Below are 20,799 nucleotides of genomic sequence, written 5' to 3'. Positions count from 1 at the left end.
AGGATTAGGAACTTTTGTTCATTGAAGGACACTGGTAAGAAAGTGAAAAAGCAACCCAGAGACTATAATAGAATATTTTCAAGATCTATATCCAACAGGGACTTGTTTTCGAATACAGACAGATTCCTACCAATCAATTAAAAGCTGTGCCATAATAGAAAAATAAGGAAAAGAGTTGAACAGACAAATCACAAAAGAGGACATCTAAAAGGCTGAGAAATATGTGAAAAGGCTCTAAACTATCACCAGGCATTAGAAAAAAGAAGACGGGGAGGAGGGCGGGGAACAAACAACAGAGTTTGCTTTCCCAGAAGTCTTTGCATAAAACTACTATTTGTATCTCATCGGCCAGAACTTGTCACTTGGAAAACTCTAGTTGCAAGAGAGGATAAAGTACCTGGCTTCTCTAATTTCTCTTGTGTTACTGGCCAAAGAGAAGGAGGCTGAATATTAGTGGTGAATAGCAGGTGTCACCATCTGTGATTGAGTCAAGTGAAGTGTCTAAGAGATGTATCGAATATACGGATCTGGAGGGCAACAGAGAGGTCTGGAAATAGTAAGCAAGGTTCATAATTATGCAGCTGCTGCTAAGTCACTTCAGTCGTGTCCGACTCTGTGCAACCCCATAGATGGCAGCCCACCAGGCTCCCCTGTCCCTGGGATTCTCCAGGCAAGAACACTGGAGTGGGTTGCCATTTCCTTCTCCAATGCTTGAAAGCGAAAAGTGAAAGTGAAGTCACTCAGTTGTATCCGACCCTCAGCGATCCCATGGACTGCAGCCTTCGAGGCTCCTCTGTCCATGGGATTTTCCAGGCAAGAGTACTGGAGTGGGGTGCCATTGCCTTCTCCATAATTATGCAGAGGGTATTTCAAAGCTGTCACTAAATAACTAAAGAAAATAGAGGTGAAGATAGAATGCCAGTGCAGAGAAAATTTTAAGAATCTGTCAGAGGGAGTCACAGTGGAGTTTGAAAGACTGCAGGAGAAAAGCCAAGTGAGAGCAGTGTTTGGGGAGTGAAGGGAAGTGAGTTGCAGGGAGAAATTAGGCAAAACTTGAAATACTAAGGCTGAATCTGAATAGGCAAAGTCTGAAAGAGTGCTATTGGAAGTCAAGAACAGGTGAAAGTGTGAACTTAGGCTAATCAGAGAATATTTAGGAGGTTGAGGGCATTTTCTCTCCAGTTCTCTAAGTATTTTATGTCAAGCATATGGAATTTGGGGGTTCAGCATGATTTGAAGGTATTTATTCAGACGATAATAGTTGGAACAAATTTCTGAATTTAACACCCTCCGCAGTAGTTACACTGTCTGGTCATGGGCCCCAGGATTGAGTGTCACATCTTAAGCTCACAATGGTCACTTGCGCAAATCCTTGAGACAAACTGGAGAGTTTCTGAGTTTGTGGTCTCAGTGCTGCTTTATTAGCCTGATGGGAACCGGGATTGATATTAGCATGGTTCTCATTGTCTTCACTGAAGGTGATAATCATTTATTTCTCCCAAGTTTCCTAATAGCCATAAATGGCCTTGCTCCTGCTGTGCTTAGTTGGGGAAAAAAAAAATCAGTCATTTGTCTTTTAGCACATTCATCAATCCATTCTCATATCCCTGCTAATGGTACTGATTTTCACATGTACTATATAAACTACTGCTAAGTCACTTCAGTCGTGTCCGACTCTGTGCAACCCCATAGACGGCAGCCCACCAGGCTCCCCCATCCCTGGGATTCTCCAGGCAAGAACACTGGAGTGGGTTGCCATTTCCTTCTCCAGTGCATGAAAGTGAAAAGTGAAAGTGAAGTCGCTCAGTCGTGTCCGACTCTTAGCGACCCCGTGGACTGCAGCCCACCGGGCTCCTCCATCCATGGGATTTTCCAGGCAAGAGTACTAGAGTGGGGTGCCACGGCCTTCTCCGACTATATAAACTACCTGAATAGAAATGGGAAAAAAAATAATCTGCTGGTTGAACAAAATTGTTATTTTCAGTGAGATTTTGTGCTACTCATGTCATTTGAAAAAACTTCCATGGCTTTGGATTAAATTAACAAGTTTACAAACACCATAAAGCGAGTTCCTAGTAAAGAAGGTAACTGGTAGAGTGTACATTGAATATTCTTTCCAAAATACATTGAGGAAAAAGGGGTATATAAGATAATTTGTCTCAATGAGAATTTTTCACTTTATTGTGTTGTGTTTTAAGTGGCATTTTGCTTCAGGTTGATTTCTTTCAGCTATCAAAGTTGTAACCATTCTCTTCCAGCTTATCAGATGGTATATGCTTGGCAAATATTACATGATTATAAAGAAACTGAAGAGTTGACATGGAGAATTGCATTTCTAAGAGCATATACAAGTCTGCAGAAATCTAGTCTACCATCTCCCTGCTCACAAATTTAGTTCCTGGTTCCTATAGTTTTATCTCTTCATATATTCTCTCTACCTCTGGGAATATTTACATTTTTTAAATATTCTATTTAAATTAATATTTGTGATTTTTGGTAAATAAAAATTTCTCCCAATTAAGATGACCCCTTCTACATGCAGATCCCTTAGACATTGTGACAGCCTGGAACCAGAAAGACAAGACTGAGTCTCTACAGTTTGTTTACAAGTTGCATTATAACATGTGGCATTTGGATGGGTCGATGAAGTTATTTTTATTTTAGACTTGATTTATTTTTCAGTATGGAGACATAGTGAAACATTTGCTTCAGGGTCTTCATTGGCAGTACTGAGGTTTCCTATAAGGATGACACAACTTGGAGAAGTAGCAAGCCCCAGAAATTCTGTACTTAGGATTTATCCACTGCAGTATCAGCTTCCCACTTTATACAGCCCTGTAATTGATGTAGTTCATCCTGCTTTCCTCTCATTGTATCAGTTTGTATTTAGATGTATGTAAATAAGACATCATTTTTGAGCAGTTCTCAGAAGAAATTGAACATGATTTTGCTCTTCAGATTCCTTAATTTCCTTCTTTCCCGTCCTTTCTTTTTTCCTTCCCTCCTCCTTCTTTCCCTCCCTGCTTTCCATCTTTACTTCCTTATTTTGGTCTTCCTTTGATAAAGATTTAAAAATGTCTACTATGGGTACGAAACTCAAAAAGCAGGCACTGGCTTGGCCTGAAGGTACTTAGAGTCTGACCACTTTCTTCAACAGGTGCCTGAGGCTTACACAATGAAAGTTCCAGGCAATCCAACTGGATTTGTTTGGAAGACTCTTTTAAAAACATATTTATTTATTTGGCTGTGTCAGGTCTTAATTACAGTGCATGGGATCTTTGTTGCCTCATGTGGGATCTTTCATTGCGTCATTCAGACTCCAAAGCCTGTGGGCTCAGTAGTTGTGGTGCAAGGGCTTAGTTACTCTACGGTATGTGGGATCTTAGTTCCCTGACCAGGGATCAAACCTATGTCCCCTGCATTGCAAAGTGAAAGTCCCTCAGTCATGTCTGACTCTTTGCAACTCCATGGACTATACAATCCATGAAATTCTCCAGGCCAGAATACGAGAGTGGGTAGCCTTTCCCTTCTCCAAGGGATCTTCCCAACCCAGGGATCGAACCCAGGCCTCCTGCATTGCAGGCAGATTCTTTACCAGGTGAACCACCATGCAAGGTGGATTCTTAACCACTGGACCACCAGGGAAATCCCTGCTTAGCAGATTCTTGACTGTGATTGAGATTTTGAGAATTTTGAGGACTGTGTTAAAAGTCCTTCATAGCTTTCCAAAGCATTTTTGGAAGGATACATTTACATGTAATTAGTATACTTCTCATAAATCACGCCTAACCCAAGACCAGCTGGATGGCAGAAAGAGTTAAATCTACTAGCTTGCTTTGCATTTTTTACTACACTCATTTAAAAATAAGTAAAATTTGGAGACTATTCTTCATACTTTAACAGCCAGAATCATCTTTGCCCTCATCCTAATGAGTGCATTTTTCTACATTTTTGTCTCATATTTACACTGTGCCTCTGTTTCTTGTCATTGCAGCTTGGCAAGGGATAAGTGGGAAAATGTAAAGATTAAACATTCTATCTAGAAGAGTTTTACTTTTCCATTCATAGTCTAAGATCTTTTTTTATTAATGATTTTTAAGTACATGTGTAAATTTGATGTTAATTCTATGCTTACATGAAGATCTTCTAACATCAAAATAAATTTTTGTAGCTACATCTTGGCTTTAGTGAGATGGAGTTTAGTGATGTTGTCAAACAGTTGTTTGATTAAGTTTATAAAGTCTAGTGGTTTTCGTCTTTGCAAAATTTGTTTGCTGCCAGTCGTGCTGATTTTCCCCTCAGAAATTTGAAATGGCAGCTGAATGTTTTACTAGGTTTCTTAAGAACTTTTTACTGCTAGGATAGCTGCTGGGCCATAAAACTAGAAAGAGAACTAGCATTTGGCAAGATGGTTACTGCATGAGGTTAGGGAGTTGGAAAGTTCCATTCTCACTCTGCTCCAGGCAATTGTGCAATCGAAATAGATTTTTACCCGTTTAACATGCTGTTCATCTTCAAGAAAACATATACTGCTAATGTGTTAATAGCTTCATTTGACCGAGGAAGGGATAATTTGTTGTCTGAGAATATAGTCAAAGGGCAAGTGGTCTTTGCTGCACCACAGGAGTGGATGAGCTATAAGCTTGCCCACTGTCCTAGCCATCTATGGTTTAGACGTCTTCTCCTGCCATGCTGTTTAGATTTGGATTCAGTGGAAGCTCATGGAGTTACTCACAAATCAGTAGAAGTGGAATTTCCTTCTGCTTTTCTTTCTTTCTTTCTTTCTTTCTTTTATCTGCACACTTGCTGGTCTTTCTCACATAACAGTATGGATGACAATGAGAAGACCTGGAGGGATGGTATGGGGAGGGAGGAGGGAGGAGGGTTTAGGAGGGGGAGCACATGTATACCTGTGATGGATTCATTTTGATGTTTGGCAAAACAAATACAATTATGTAAAGTTTAAAAATAAAATAAAATTTAAAAAAAAGAATAAGTTTAATCAGGGAAATGAGAACATACGAAAACAGAGGCAAACAGTCAAGGAGACCAAATAATAATAATGTAGTCATTAAGCATAGTCAAGGACGTTTAGAAAAAAAAAAAAAAAGTATCTCATTTTATTCCATTTCTCTCATAGTGATCACTTTCAGTTGTCAAATTCTGTTTTAACTTCAGGATTTTCCATTTTCTTCTGATTTTACTTTATTCTTATTTTTTAACAATAAATCTATATCCTGTCAGTGTTCTAAGGAATATTAAAATATATCCTTCACAAATCTTAAGTATCACAGTGGATTAAAAGAGTCATTGTGACCATAACTTAGATTACTTTTTGCAAAGAAATTAGCAGGTATTAGAAAATTATGATAAAATGGTGGGTATATTTAGAAATAATGTTTAGGTACCATTAACATCTTCATCATTTTTAAGAATGGAAATATTTTCTGTACTATGCATAACATCTCACATCTCCGTTTTTAACAATAATCACTTTCTTTTTAAATTAATGGTGTACAATTACACAATGGAGTATTACTCAGCCATTAAAAAGAATACATTTGAATCAGTTCTAATGAGTTGGATAAAACTGGAACCTATTATACAGAGTGAAGTAAGCCAGAAAGAAAAACACCAATACAGTATACTAACACATATATATGGAATTTAGAAAGATGGTAACAATAACCCTGTGTACGAGACAGCAAAAGAGACACCGATGTATAGATCAGTCTTATGGACTCTGTGGGAGAGGGAGAGGGTGGGGAGATTTGGGAGAATAGCATTGAAACATGTATAATATCATCTATGAAACGAGTCGCCAGTCCAGGTTCAATGCATGGTACTGGATGCTTGGGGCTGGTGCACTGGGACGACCCAGAGGGAGGGTAGGGGAGGGAGGAGGGAGGAGGGTTCAGGATGGGGAACACGGGTATACCTGTGGCGGATTCATTTCGATATTTGGCAAAACTAATACAATGTTGTAAAGTTTAAAAATAAAATAAAATTAAAAAAAATAAATTAATGGTGTACAATTAAAATAGAACAGTCTTTTGGACTCTGTGGGAGAAGGAGAGGGTGGGATGATTTGGGAGAATGGCATTGAAACATGTATAATATCATATATGAAACGAATCACCAGTCCATTTTCGATGCAGGATACAGGATGCTTGGGGCTGGTGCACTGGGATGACCCAGAGAGATGGTATTGGGAGGGAGGTGGGAGGGGGGTTCAGGATTGGGAACACGTGTACACCCGTGGCAGATTCATGTTGATGTATGGCAAAACCAATACAATATTGTAAAGTAATTAGCCTCCAATTAAAATAAATAAATTTAAATTAAAAAAAATAAATAAAATTTTAAAAAAAGTAAATGCAGAAAAGTAACAACAAAGTAAAACTCCCTGAAAACATATAGAAGAGCCAAAACAAATCAAAACATCTTTCAAATAAATTTTTAAGCATGAAGATAATTGTTTAAAATAAAGTGTTGTCTATGCCTTTTATATTAATGATGTTAATTTTTAAATAAATTATACATGCTCAAAATTAGAACAAAAGTACAAAAAAGGACTCATCCAAAATAGAAAGAAATAAAAATTTTCTTAATAAATGGAATTAAACTATAACATTTTTCATTCCAAATATCTTATTAATAGATATGGAGAGAAGGATATCTGGAAGGATAGAGAATATTCTTATAAAAATAAACTTATACTGTGCATGCAAATTTGAAATCATTAAATTTTATCTGAATTCAACAGGAATAAAAGAGGTAAAGGTGTTGGCTAAACTTGCTTCCTCAAAGGTTATGACTTCCCCCAACAACTTGATTGAGATACAGTTGACATAGAACATTATGTAAATTTAAGATGTACATGTTGATTTGATACACTTATGTATTATAAAATGATTACCACCGTAGGTTATCTAGCACCTGCATGATGTCATGTAATTACCATTTTTTTAAGGTTAGAATATTTAAGATTTATGAGATTACCAACTTTCAAGTACATATATCAGTATTATTAATTATACTCACCCTGCTGTACATTGCCTTGATTCATGGACCTGACATTCCAGGTTCCTATGCAATATTGCTCTTTACAGCATCGGACCTTGCTTCCATCACCAGTCACACACACAACTGGGTGTTGTTTCTGCTTTGGCTCCATCTCTTCATTCTTTCTGGAGTTATTTCTCCACTGATCTCCAGTAGCATATTGGGCACCTACCGACCTGGGGAGTTCATCTTTCGGTGTCCTATCTTTTTGCCTTTTCATACTGTTCATGGGGTTCTCAAGGCAGGGATACTGAAATGGTTTGCCATTCCCTTCTCCAGTGGACCACATTTTCTCAGAACTCTCCACCATGACCCATCCGTCTTGGGTGGCCCTACACAGCATGGCACATAGTTTGACTGAGTTAGACAAGGCTGTGATCCATGTAATTAGATTGGTTAGTTTGCTGTGATGGTGGTTTTCAGTCTGTCTGCCCTCTGATGGAGAAGGATAAGAGGTTATGAAAGCTTCCTGATGGGATAGACTGACTGAGGGGGATACTAGGTCTTGTTCTGATGGGTACTCCTGCTCAGTAAATCTTTAATCCAATTTTCTGTTGATGGGTGGAGCTGTGTTTCCTCCCTGCTATTTACCTGGGGCCAAACTATGGTGGAGGTAATGAAGATAGTGGTGACCTCCCTCAAAAGATCCCATGCATGTACTGCTACAGTCCGTGCCCCCAACCTTGCAGCAGGCCACCACCAATGCACACCTTTGCTAGAGGCTCCCAGACACCCACAGGCAAGTTTCCTGTGGGGTCACTGTTCCTTTCTCCTGGGTCCTGGTGCACAAGGTTCTGTTATGCCCTCCAAGAGTCTATTTCCCAGTCCTATGTAAGTGGGTTTAATGGTGACTTCCTCCAAGAGCACTTATGCCATACCCACACCCAGAGCCTCTGTCCCTGCGGCAGACCACTGCCGACCTGTACCTCCACAGGAGATGCTCGAACACAGTTCTGTCTCTGTCTCTCTGGGGTCCCTGGGTCCTGGTGTGCAAGGTTTGTTTGAACCCTCAGAGCGTCTCTGGAGGGAACAGGGTTTGATTCTAAACGTGAATTCGCCCCTCCTACCATCTTGCTGGGGCTTCTCCTTTGCCCTTGGACGTGGGGTAGCTCCTCACAGCCGCTCCAGAAATTGGAAGTGATCGAACAAGAGATGGCAAGAGTGAATGTCGACATTTTAGGAATCAGCGAACTAAAATGGACTGGAATGGCTGAATTTAACTCAGATGACCATTATATCTACTACTGTGGGCAAGACTCCCTTAGAAGAAATGGAGTAGCCATCAGAGTCAACAAAAGAGTCCGAAATGCAGTACTTGGATGCAATCTCAAAAATGACAGAATAATCTCTGTTCATCTCCAAGGCAAACCATTCAGTATCATAGTAATCCAAGTCTATGCCCTGACCAGTGATGCTGAAGAAGCTGAAGTTAAATGGTTCTATGAAGATCTACAAGACCTTTTAGAAATAACACCCCAGAAAGATGTCCTTTTCATTATAGGCGACTGGAATGCAAAAGTAGGAAGTCAAGAAACACCTGGAGTAACAGGCAAATTTGGCCTTGGAGTACAGAATGAAACAGGGCAAAGGCTAATAGAGTTCTGCCAAGAGAATGCACTGGTCATAGCAAACACCCTCTTCCAACAACACAAGAGAAGACTCTACACATGGACATCACCAGATGGTCAACACCAAAATCAGATTGATTATATTCTTTGCAGCCAAAGATGGAGAAGCTCTATACAGTCAGCAAAAATAAGACCAGGAGCTGACTGTGGCTCAGATCATGAACTCCTTATTCCCAAATTCAGACTGAAATTGAAGAAAGTAGGGAAAACCACTAGACCATTCAGGTATGACCTAAATCAAATCCCTTGTGATTATACACTGGAAGTGAGAAATAGATTTAAGGGACTAGATGTGATAGACAGAGTGCCTGATGAACTATGGATGGAGGCTTGTGACATTGTAGAGGAAAGAGGGAGCAAGACCATCCCCAAGAAAAAGAAATGCAAAAAGGCAAAATGGCTGTCTAAGGAGGCCTCACAAATAGCTGTGAAAAGAAGAGAAGCAAAAAGCAAAGGAGAAAAGGAAAGATATAAGCATCTGAATGCAGAATTCCAAAGAATAGCAAGGAGAGATAAGAAAGCCTTCCTCAGCAATCAATGCAAAGAAATAGAGGAAAACAGCAGAATGGGAAAGACTAGAGATCTCATCAAGGAAATCAGAGATACCAAGGGAACATTTCATGCAAAGATGGGCTCGAAAAAGGACAGAAATGGTATGGACCTAACAGAAGCAGAAGATATTAAGAAGAGGTGGCAAGAATACACAGAAGAACTGTACAAAAAAAGATCTTCATGACCCATATAATCAGGATGGTATGATCACTCACCTAGAGCCAGACATCCTGGAATGTGAAGTCAAGTTGACCTTAGGAAGCATCACTACAAACAAAGCTAGTGGAGGTGATTGAGTTCAAGTTGAGCTATTTCAAATCCTGAAAGATGATGCTGTGAAAGTGCTGCACTCAATATGCCAGCAAGTTTGGAAAACTCAGCTGTGTCCACAGGACTGGAAAAGGTCAGTTTTCATTCCAGTCCCTAAGAAAGGCAATGCCAAAGAATGCTCAAACTACCGCACAGTTGCACTCATCTCACACACTAGCAAAGTAATGTTCAAAATTCTCAAAGCCAGATTTTAACAATACATGATCCATGAACTTCCAGACGTTCAAGCTGGTTTTAGAAAAGGCAGAGGCACAAGAGATCAAATTGCCAACATCTGCTGGCTCATCGAAAATGGAAGAGAGTTCCAGAAAAACATCTATTTCTGCTTTATTGACTATGCCAAAGTCTTTGACTGTGTGGATCACAAGAAACTGTGGAAAATTCTGAAAGAGATGGTAATACCAGACCACCTGACCTGCCTCTTGAGAAACCTATATGCAGGTCAGGAAGCAACAGTTAGAACTGGACGTGGAACAACAGATTGGTTCCAAATAGGAAAAGGAGTACGTCAAGGCTGTATATTGTCACCCTGCTTATTTAACTTATATGTAGAATACATCATGATAAATGCTGCACTGGAGAGAGCACAAACTGAAATCAATATTGCTGGGAAAAATATCAATAACCTTAGATATGCAGATGAGACCACCCTTATGGCAGAAAGTGAAGAAGAACTAAAGAGCCTCTTGATGAAAGTGAAAGAGGAGAGTATAAAAGTTGGCTTAAAGCTCAACATTCAGAAAACGAAGATCATGGCATCTGGTCCCATCACTTCATGGCAAATAGATGGAGAAACAGTGAAAACAGTGGCAGACTTTATTTTTCTGGGCTCCAAAATCACTGCAGATGGTGATTGCAGCCATGAAATTAAAAGACACTTACTCCTTGGAAGAAAATTTATGACCAACCTAGACAGCATATTAACAAGCAGAGACATTACTTTGCCAACAAAGGTCTGTCTAGTCAAGACTATGGTTTTTCCAGTAGTCATGTGAGAGTTGGACTATAAAGAAAGTTGAGCACTGAAGAATTGATGCTTTTGAACTGTGGTGTTGGAGAAGACTCTTGAGAGTCCCTTGGACTGCAAGGAGATCCATCCAGTTCATCCTAAAGGAAATCAGTCCTGAATGTTCATTGGAAGGGCTGATGTTGAAGCTGAAACTCCAATACTTTGGCCACCTGATGCAAAGAGCTGACTCATTGGAAAAGACCCTGATGCTGGGAAAGATTGAAGGCAGGAGGAGAAGGGGACAACAGAGGATGAGATGGTTGGATGGCATCACCAACTCAATGGACATGAATTTGAGTAAACTGGGAGTTGGTGATGGACAGGGAGACCTGGTGTGCTGCAGTCCATGGGGTCTCAAAGAGTCAGACAGAATTGAGCAACTGAATTGGTGTGGGGGAAAGGAGATGTTGGTCAAAGGGGTACCAACTTCCAGTTATCTAACGTACAGCAGTTCAGTCATTCCCCACATCAGGGTCTTTCCAGTGAGTTGGCCCTTCCCATCGGGTGGCCAAAGGATGGGAGCTTTAGCAGCAGTCCTTCCAATGAATATTCAGGACTGATTTCCTTTAGGATTGACTGGTTTGATCTCCTTGCTGTTCAATGGACTCTCAAGAGTCTTCTCCAACATTAGAGTTCAAAAGCATCAGTTCTTTGGTGCTCAGCCTTCTTTATGTTCCAACTTTCACATCCATACATGACGACTATTAAAACCATAGCTTTGGCTGTACAGACCTTTGTTGGCAAAATAATGTTGCTGCTTTTGAATACATTGTCTAGGTTTGTCATAGCTTTTCTTCCAAGGAGCAAGCATCTTTTAATTTCATGGCTGCAGTCACAATCTTCAGTGACTTTGGAGCCCAAGAAAATAGTCGGTCACTGTTTCCACTTGTTCTTCATCTATTTGCCACGAAGTGATAGGACCAGATGCCATGATCTTAGTTTTTGAACATTGAGTTGTAAGCCAGCTTTTGCACTCTCCTTTTTCACCTTCATCAAGAGACTCTTTAGTTCCTCTTTACTTTTGCCATTAGGGTGGTGTCATCTGCATATCTCAGGTTGTTGATTTTGTCCTAGCAATCTTGATTCCAGTTTGAGGTTCATCCAGCCCAGAATTTCGGACGAGGTACTCTGCATATAAGCTAAATATGTAGGGTGACAATGCTAAATATGACAGGTGACATACTCCTGTCCCAATTTTGAACCAGTCCCTTGTTTCATGTCCAGTTCTAACTGTTGCTTCTTGACTTAAAAGTTTCCCAGAAGGCAGGTAAGGTGGTCTGGTATTCCCATCTCTTTCAGATTTTTCCACAGTTGGTTTTGATCCACACAGTCAAAGGCTTTGGTGTAGTCAATGTAGCAGATGTTTATCTGGAATTCTTTTGCTTTTTCCATGATCCAGTTGATGTTGGTGATTTGATCTCTGGTTCCTCTGCCTTTTCTAAATCCAGCTTGTACATCTGGAAGCTCTTGATTCATGTACTGTTAAAGCTTAGCTTGAAGGATTTGATCATGACCTTACTAGCATGTGAAATGATTTCAATTGTGCAGTAGTTTGAATATTCTTTTGCCTTGCCCTTCTTTGCTATTGTAATGAAAGCTGACTTTTTCCAGTCCTGTGACCACTGCTGTGTTTTGCAAATTTTCTGGCATATTGAGTGTAGCACTTTGACAGCATCATCTTTTAGGAATTGAAATACCTCAGCAGGAATTCTATCACCTCCATTAGCTTTATTTGTAGTAATTCTTCCTAAGGCCCACTTGACTTCACACTCCAGGATGTCTGGCTCTAGGTGAGTGACCATACCATTGTGGTTATATCAGTCATTAACACTTTTTTGGTACAGTTCTTCTGTGTATTCTTGCCACCTTTTTTAAATATCTTCTACTTCTATTAGGTCCATACCATTTCTGTCCTTTATTGTGCCCATCTTTGCATGAAATGTTCCCTTGGTATCTCTAATTTTCTTGAAGAGATCTCTAGTCTTTCTCATTCATTGTTTTCCTCTATTTCTTTGCATTGTTCACTTAAGAAGGCTTTCTTATCTCTCCTTGCTATTCTTTGGAACTCTGCATTCAGATGGGTATATCTTTCCTTTTCTCCTTTGTCGTACGCTTCTCTTCTTTTCTCAGGTAAGTGTAAGGCCTCCTCAGACAACCATTTTGCCTTTTTGCATTTCATTTTCTTAGGGAGTTATAAGCATTATTAAAATATTTGCCTGAGAATAGCTTTGTAATTAAACAAGTTAGATTTAAATATTTTACTATGGAATTTCTTCCTTAGGTTTAAAATTTTTTCTTGATGTATTAAAATTCAGTCTGAAAATTCAAGGATCATAATTAATAATTATGAAATTAGTGAGAAAATAACTATATGATTGGAGTCTTATTTAATATATCATCATTCAGTGCATTCACATCCTATTTACTTTGACAAAACTCCTTCCCATTGCTTATGAACCAGGACAATTGGAGTGGATTTTATTTGCTCTTATATCATTAAGGAAAATGAACTGGCCTTTGAATTCAGGTTCTAGTTCTTTAAGTGTTAAGGTAAGCATTAAACAGACTATAAAGTATAAAAATCTCAAGTGTAATTTCTCAGGATACAGGCATTATGGGTCTTTTATGGGTATTTGAGAGTCAAAACTAACAAGCAGAGGATTGTAACATATGTAATAACAGTATCACGTGCGTATAATACAGAATTCTTTAAAATACGTTAAGTCACTGTTAGATTTTATGAAAACCAGTTTCATATAGATGCTTTAAAAAGTCACAAAAAATTGATGAGGAGATGGATTTCAAATAGGTACTGTTTGCCATTAACCTATTCTGTGGTTTCTGACCCTGTGATTGTTCTCCTTTCTGTACTTTATATTTCCAAGACGAATATCACATTCCCACGACCTGCATTATTCCCCTGCACTCTGGTTTGTTTCCTTGTCTATTCTTGAATTAAAAATGATGCCACTATCATTTAAGAAAGGACACTGTTGACTTGGAAAAGGAGTTTTATGGCTTCTGACGGTGTTGCGCTTGAGCATCTCTATAGCTTGTTTCATAATCTGCCATATGGTTTAGTTCTTCATAATTTCCTCACCCTCATTACTAAATTGTAAATTAATTTAAGGAAGATCCTGTGCTTTAAATCATTTTCTATCACCTGCCAAAAATGGCACTCTGATTTGCCTGTAATAGATGTTTGAATAGGATTTTCTTGACTTGTATGGCTATAGATGGGGCTTCCGGATGGCTCAGTGGTAAAGAATCCTCCTGCTAATTCAGGAGACATGGGTTTGATTCCTTGGTTGGGAAGATCCCCTGATGAAGGAGATGGCAACCCACTCCAGTATTCTTGCCTGGGAAATCTCATGGACAGAGAAGCCTGGTGGGCTACAGTTCATGAGGCTGCAAAAGAATCCATCATGACTTAGCAAGTAAACAACAGCAATGGCTGTAGATGCATTCAGCTGGCTGATGTTATTGTGGAGTGATTTCCTTTCTGGCCGATCATTTTTGTTAGAATTCTAATCAGCAATACACTTGCCATAGTGTGGGGCCCAAACCTCAGGCAATCATTACTTGTAAAAGAGGCTGTTCGACAATTTCATGTGTGTGCTTTGTAAACTTCCTCTTTATTCCCTGCCTTATTCTGAGATGTTAAGGAGTGAAATATATAAAAACTGAAAACAATGTGGGTTTTGCGTATATTTGTAATAAGAACAGGTAATGGCATTTTTATATCTACAAATTGGATAATTAATTTCCAAGTTAGGCACAGTCTATTGCTTTCTTCCTTCTGTTCTTTCCCTCTTTCTCTTTTTCCTTCCTCCTTTCTTTCTCCTGCCCCTTCCTTTTTCTTTCCACACCTTAGAATAGAACTTAAAGGGATAGGCAAATAAGCTAATATGAATCATGTATTTGAAAATTGAGAAATTTTCTGTGCAAGTCATCAATAGGAACATGTGATGTGTACTGAGTTGGGAGGTAATAGTTTCTGAACGTGATTACAAAAGGCCTGACTTAGATGATGTTCAGCCAATACTGGAAGGATGAAAAGGCCTGGAGGCCTGTGTAGGCAGGATCGTCTAGGTGAAGGGAATAGCATGTGCAAATATATAGTAGGGAAGAATCAGTTTTGAAACTGAAAAGAGACCAAATATTTCTCTTCAGGTTTTATTTACATATATTCAATTGCTTAATGACAATTATTCTTGTTTCAAAAGGAAAGTGAACCATAATATCTTGACCATCTACTATGTGCCAGGCTCTTTTCCTGATGCTTTGCATTTCTAAATGAATATCTTATGAAGCCCTCATATTCTGGAGGCTTATCAGCAAACTCATCATCTTCCCATTTCTACATGCTTCTTTTGAAATTCCTTATATTGGTGAGCAACAGCTACCATCCACTCAGTTATGCAAGTTCCAATTGTAAAACTTCTTGTAGATATTCATCTCCCACACGCAATTTGTCTGCATATTTATTGACTGTGCTCCACAATAAATTCTTGACATATCGATCTCCATCCCTTCTGCTACCATTCTCAGCAGACCCTACCCACAGTATTGACTATCCTATTCACTGTTCTCTCCTCCTTAATTTTACCCTTTTTCAATCCATCCTCCAGCATCTCTCAAGAATGACCTTTTGAGAACAAATATGACATCAGCTCTTTGTTCAAACTATGTCATTGGCTTCTCATCACCTTTAGAGAAAAAAAAATTGCTTGGCATGACATACTGTTCTTTTCATCCTCTGGCCTTCACCTACCTGATCAACCAAATTTTCTGTAACTGCTCTTTCATATCCTCTCACAAACCTCTTGCCCAAGAGCATTCTTATACCTTCATGTCATGTACACCATTATTCTTTCCACCTAAGATGTCATCCTTACATTAGTATCTCTAATATAAAGACTTATCTAAGTCCTAAAAGTCTCAGCCCAAGGTTATCTTCCTTATGATGAGTTCCTTGTTTTTTCTCTAGGCATTTCTGAACGTCTTCCTCCTCTCTTCCCTCTACATATTATAATTACACTGATTACTATTCTACTGTAATGGTTTACAGGTCTGTGTCCCTACCACCCGATAGACCCCTTGTTTGCAGGGTCTGTCTTTTTATCTTCATCTTCTCAGCCCTTGTGTCATACCTGAAGTACAGTAAATATAAATATTCATGGAATAACAGTCTGACCTTCTGACCCAACAAAATACCTCTCAGTCTTCTCAGCAGCTCCTCTCTATTTTGCTAATGATAATCTGCGGCTTAGATGTCTTCAATTATTAGTAACTTGTAGACTTAGCATTTAGTATCAGGATTGTTTGCTGGTGGGGTAATGACATCCTCCTTATCAGGGGCTGTTCCTTTATTGGTTGACTACATTTAACTAACAGATCCATGAAGACATTCTTTAGCTTAGCTTCAGGAGTTCCTGAACTTTGCTTGACCAAATCCGTCAGGCAGATCAGGATGGAAGCATATGGAATCAATAAGCAAATTCCCACTCATGTCTTCAATCCTGTCCACCTAGCCTTAGTTCTGCCAGATTCTCACTCCTCCTGGATCCCAGGAGGCCACTGCAGGGAGGAAAACATCTTTTTAACTACTTGTCCCCCCTGCTCTTGCCCTTATTTATGAACAAGCAAAGCTATGGTGAAGTGCAGGCTGACAATAGAGACTCTAAATAAATAATTGTTAAAATGTTACAGTGATATTTGAACCAAGTTTACAACATAGTGCTTTCCCACCATTATATTTCATGTTTTCTAGGGTTATCACCTCAGTAGAAAGAGAAGAATTTTTCAAGATTTTTTATTTTTGGCTGTGCTGAGTCTTTGCTGCTGCACGCAGGCTTTCTTCAGTTGCTTTAGTGGGGGCTACTCTCTCGTGGTGCACGGGCTTCTTATTGTGGTGGCTTCTCTTGTTGAGCACGGGCTCTAGGGCATGCAGGCTTCAGGAGTTGTGGTTCACGGGCTCCAGAGCACTGACTTAGTAGTTGTGGTGCATGGGCTTAGTTGTCTAGTGGCATGTGGGATCCTTCCAGACCAGGGATCAAACCTGTGTCCCCTGCATTGGCAGGCAGATTCTTTACCACTGAGCTACTAGGGAAGCCCTGAGGAATTTCTTAACACAAGTAATAATACATCTATCTTAACTGAAGGAAATACTGAAGTCTTTAACTGGTCTTCAACCAGTGTCATTAAAGAATGTACAGTCTTGTCAAATGTCCACCAGCTAAGAAAGTCCTCACTTTGCTTATTGAGAGGTGAAAATTAACTGCTAATTAATTCAAAAGTCCTCTAGTCTCAGAGATCTGAGAGCCTATCAATGAAATAGCTATAATATTGGAAGCAGAGGGATCCTTGAAAGAACTTATATGGCTATTGGCTATAAAACAGGACATCTACACGAAATCTGTCTAGTAAAGCTGCTACATGGGTGGTATTAACATTCACTGATTCCCTGTTCTTTTCTAAACGTCCAGAGGGATGTGTGTGTGTGTGTGTGTGTGTGTGTTTACAGCTTTCTTGTTGATATATCTGTCCATCCCATTACCATACAGCATCTGTCAGATTAATGTTTTGAAGTTGCTTAAAATATATGAAGTGAATAAAGCTGACTAGTATTAAATAAAAAAGAGGCAAATAGAATTTAAGTAAAACAAAATCTGGTTGTGCCAAAATGTGAGAGATGACAGTAAAACACACATGCACACACACACATTTAAAGGTACATTGTAAGCTGTAGAAGGCTTGAAGGGAAACGGACTTAATTTATTTCATTTTATTAGAACCACGGAAATAACAGGGACTTCTAACAGTTTCAAATTCTTTCTCAAATCCTGACCTGAAACTTATTTTGTGATCCCAGGCAGGAAAAAACCTCTTACTTCTGTGTATCATGATAACGACAGATTTAATAGACAGGATCTGTGTTGGAACTGGAACTTTTAGATAACATTTACTTCAAAAATAATATTTTTAAACTTAAAAAACAGTTTCTATACGTGAACAAATTTTAGCCAATGTAGACATTAACAAACCTAACTATTAGGATTCAGGAAGTAACAGAAGGACTAGCTATGGTCTTAGAATCTCTGTAGGAAAAGGACTCCATAAAGACATCTAAACTTTATTCCTAGAAAGTCCATAGCAGTATCAGCTGAGGGGTGCTTCAGTCTCTACTTCAATAGTTTAAATGTAATTCCTACATGAATATTTCACTAGACTTAATGAATTGAAGCATCATGTTACTGGTTTAAATCAACAAATACTCTTGAACAGTCACAATGTTTGTCTGGAAAGTGTAACCCTTCAGTGTTCTGTAAATCATTTTGTGCGTGTGTACTCAGTCGCTTAGTCATATCCAACTCTTGGCAACCCCATGGACTGTAACCCACAAGGCTCCTCTGTCCATGGGGTTTTCCAGGCCAGGAATACTGGAGTGGGTTGCAATTCCCTTCTCCAGGGGATCTTCCCAACCGAGGGATTGAACCCGTGCATTGGCAGGTGGCAATTGGCAATTGGCAGCCCGTGCAGTGGCTTTTTACCACTGAGCCACCATTACTATTGGATAAAATAGTGGTTCTCAACTAGAATCTCTTAGATAACTTTTAAAAACTTTCAATGCCCAGACCATATGTAATGTAATACAAATTCCTGGGGCTGAAACCCAGGCATCAGTGGTTCCTTGAGGTCCTTGGGTGATTTCTATGTGCATCCAAGTGTTGACAACCCCTTCTCTTTCCTTTATAATTTCTGCATATACTAATCTGACACCTCACTTTGGAATTTAACATTTACTGGGCATTGATGACTTGGTTTACACTTTAATTTTAACACGTTGTTATATAAGGGATCTAAATTGGGTTTTATTTTTCTTCTCTAATTTTGCCTCTGAAATAAGGAGAATAAAACATAGGAGGAAAAAAACCTTATTCTGAAAGTTTACAGGCTGAATCTAAAATATGTACTAGATTGAGTTTAACTGTTATTCATTTGAAGTCTAAATTTCCTGCCCTGAAAATTCTGAAAAAAAAAAGAAGAATGAAAATAGTGTTAGAGGCAAAGTTGGAATGAGAACCCATAGTTTATACAGTTTGACATTATACTGCAGAAAAATAAACTAATGCATTTATTTATCTCATCCATTTGTCAGTATGTGATAGAGGGATGAATCAGAAAAAAACTATGAAAAAAGGAAGTGGAAATATAGCTAGACTTAGTGGAATTGAAATACGAGGCTTAAAAACCTCAGAAAGAAATGTTTACACTCAAAGTGCAGTGCTTTCCTCATCAATTTATGATCGCATGTTCCTAGCTTGCACTTAATGTAAAGAATGGGTGCAAATTCATGTCATAACCATTAAGTTTTCAGAACTTAGAAAATAGAATGATCTAGGGGTTACCTACTACTCTGATGGAGCATTGGTTTCTTTCAGTCTTCATCAATGAATCTAGCTTTGCTAGTGTCCTTTTTAAAAGTTTAAACCTTGGAATATCTAAGTCAATTTTAGGGTGAATCCTACTAATTGTTTACAGAAAGGGTATATATCTTCATGGTAAAATGACTAAGGAGCATAATTTTTTCCCTTATGTCTATGAATAATTTATTATTGTTCAAGATGACTCATATAAAATAAGATTGAATTCATTATTGTGTTCAGTTGGCCTGATTAAGCCTCTGCATGAGGAAAAAGGAAATATGTGAGTCAGAATCTGGGTTAGTAACTTTAGTTTTCTTTCTTTGACATTTAGCATGTGAACTAAGTATATGTGATGTTTAGCACTGCCCTAGAACATGGAAGTCATGTTTTTACAATTCATATCATCTCCCCATCAGGATCATAACTATCCTAATATTAAAAAAGAATGTCTTTCCCACAAAATAGCATTTTATTTTGAATAGTTATAGGAGAAGTCTGTGTGTTTGGAGAAAGGGCTTATATAATTCTGAGATTATCAGCAATAGAATCCACACACACACACACACACACATACTTGAAATGATACTGTGTAAACAATTTAGGTCAAGTTGACATCAATATTTCAGTCATTTTGATCATTCTTCTTCACATGTGAGATACAAGAGATACATGTGAAATTATTTTAACTCAATACTTTCAATAAGTTGATTTCTCGTTAAAATGTATTTGTTACTATAAAGTCAAAAAACTATGAAAATTGACCACCTGGCCCTTGCCGACCTGGTCTCTGCCCTTGTCCCTGGGAGACTGACTGACATGCCTGCCATTCTAGCTCTCATTTACTCTTCGCCAATCTTAGTGTGATTTGCAAAGCTCCACAAACCATTCTGCCTCAGGCTTTGGCAAATGTTCCCCATGGGAAACATTCTTCTCCACCTCTAGTTTCTTTTCTCACTTTTAAGAAACAAATTTGATCATAGGAGGAAGTCACTTTGGAAAAGCATCCTTTGATCCCCAGAGTGGGTTTCTTTCCATTGTGTATGCTCTCCCTGCTGCCAATACTTCTTCATAGCACTTGTCCAAGTGAAATATTCATGTGCTTACTTAACATCTTCTCCCACCTGGACTGAAGGTTCCATGAGGGAAGGGCTGTGCTACACAGGACATTTGTAAATAACGATATTATTGTTCTCTAGTTGGTTTCAACTCCTCCTGCCCTAAATGCGGGATCTATGGAGATAAGACCCTGATCTTTGTTATTCACTCCTCTATTCTTAGCCCCTTGATATAGCATCTGGCTTATGGTATTTGTTCAATAAATGATGGTTGAATGAATGAGTGAATTTATGACTGAAACTCATCAACTTTTAATACGCAGAATTGTCTATCTGTTTTGTCAAGGTTTAAAACTTTCATATAGCAGGTTTTTAAAAAAATTTCTAGTTGTTTGGATATTTGCATATTAGGTATATTGAAGAGTTAAATCCCTTATGACTATACAGTGGAAGTGAGAAATAGATTTAAGGGCCTAGATCTGATAGACAGAGTACCTGATGAACTAAGGACGGAGGTTCGTGACGTTGTACAGGAGACAGAGATCAAGACTATCCCCATGGAAAAGAAATGCAAAAAAGCAAAATGGCTGTCTGAGGAGGCCTTACAAATAGCGGTGAAAAGAAGGGAAGCAAAAAGCAAAGGAGAAAAGGAAAGATATACCCATTTGAATGCAGAGTTCCAAAGAATAGCAAGGAGAGATAAGAAAGCCTTCCTCAGTGATCAGTGCAAA

At 38.8% G+C, this 20,799-nt stretch overlaps 1 long non-coding RNA gene across 2 annotated transcripts in view; it reads left to right on the top strand.

Annotated features, from left to right (window-relative positions):
- LOC133241968 (uncharacterized) overlaps positions 1-20,799 on the top strand; it is a 170,634-nt gene that overhangs the window by 47,863 nt on the left and 101,972 nt on the right. The gene's annotated exons all lie outside the window — the stretch shown is intronic.

The sequence above is a fragment of the Bos javanicus genome, chromosome X, assembly GCF_032452875.1.
Source record: "Bos javanicus breed banteng chromosome X, ARS-OSU_banteng_1.0, whole genome shotgun sequence".
Taxonomy (NCBI): domain Eukaryota; kingdom Metazoa; phylum Chordata; class Mammalia; order Artiodactyla; family Bovidae; genus Bos; species Bos javanicus.
Note: the sequence above shows the minus strand (reverse complement) of the source record. Positions and strands in the feature narration are given on the sequence as shown.